The sequence below is a fragment of the Corvus brachyrhynchos genome, unplaced genomic scaffold (genome assembly GCF_000691975.1).
Source record: "Corvus brachyrhynchos isolate BGI_N302 unplaced genomic scaffold, ASM69197v1 scaffold479, whole genome shotgun sequence".
Lineage (NCBI taxonomy): Eukaryota > Metazoa > Chordata > Aves > Passeriformes > Corvidae > Corvus > Corvus brachyrhynchos.
Genome location: NW_008240089.1, coordinates 509,613 through 511,016, shown reverse-complemented (window position 1 = coordinate 511,016; position 1,404 = coordinate 509,613).

The window sequence follows — 1,404 nt, the reverse complement described above, 5'->3', positions numbered from 1 at the left end:
CCCTTGGGGACCGTCCCCAACAGGGACCCCTGGGGCTGAGACCCTCCGTGAGCCATGGATGGCCCTCCTACACCACCGGGACCCCAAAACCACCCGGTACCAGCCCTGTCCGTCCGTCCGTCCGTCCGTCCATCAATCAATCAATCAATCAATCAATCAATCCGTTCCTCCGTCCGTCCACCTCCCCCTCCCGCTGCCCTCGTCTCAGCTACGGGCTAATAAAAATAATAATTAATGCTAATTAACCACCAGTAGCAGCTCCCCTGGCTCTCATTAACTCCAGCCCCGACCCAACGGTGATGGGCTGCCCCCGAACCGGCAGCACCCAGGGGACTTTTGGGGGTCGGGGGGGCCCCCCAAGTTCTGACTCGCTGTGAAGATGCCAGGATCAACCTTTATCCACCGGGAACCCCACACCATGCCAGGGACGGAGGGTTTTGGGCTGCAACCCCCTAAATAACCCCATTTTTAAAATTATTTGGAGCACTGGGGGGGATCTTCTTTACAGATATCGATGCGGCGATGCCTTGTTAGTAATTAACAAGCAGTTAATTAAGCTGCATCACCCGCCCGAGCGCAGCTCCTCTTGACAAGGGGCTCCACATCTTCTGGAAATTAATCCAGGAATGTCGATGCCCCGCAGAGCTGGGGGGGTAGGAAGGTTTGGGGTGGTCCCCAAAAATACTTTGTGGGAGGCAAAAGGGCTGAGGTGAGTTTTTGGGGTGCTCAGTCCGGAGTTACACCGATGCTGCTTGGCAGAAAGAGCCAGAAGTACCAAGCGGCGCTGGGACCCCCCAGAATTTAGGGCTAGAGGGCGGGATAGGACAAAAAAAATCCCAATAAAAGGAAATTTGAAGTGTTTGGATGGAGAAAAGCTGCCGAGCGGCTCCTGCTGTGCTCCCGCTCAGAAGGGCTCAGAACCGGGGGGTGAAGCGCGGTGGCCGTGACAAGGCTCCCGCTCCCTCCCTCACACCCCGGCTGTTTCTGGGGTGGTAACTCAGTTTTCGGTTAATTCGGGGTCCTGCATCCTCAGGACAAGGATGCAGCGCGGGGCGAGATGCCGGAGGAAGCGATGGGAAGCGGGAGCGGGGTGGATGGATCCCGGCGGGAATGCCGGCTGCGGTGACATCCAGGGGAATTGAGCTCGGGTGACATGCCGGGGGTCACAGCCACATCTTGTCCTTCGAGTCATGGCCGGGAGGGGGATATGGCGTGGAAAAGGGGCACCCGAAAAGCGCGGGGGCGGCGAGGCTGAGTCCTGGCATTGGGGGTTCCAGCGGGATGGGCTCGGGGGGATGCGGGAGCGGGGAGGGAGAAGGATGGAGCCACCCTCGGGGTGTGAGTCCCCCGCGGTGTCCCCACGCAGCCCGGCCGGGGATGGCGACGTCCTTCCCGACACAGCCG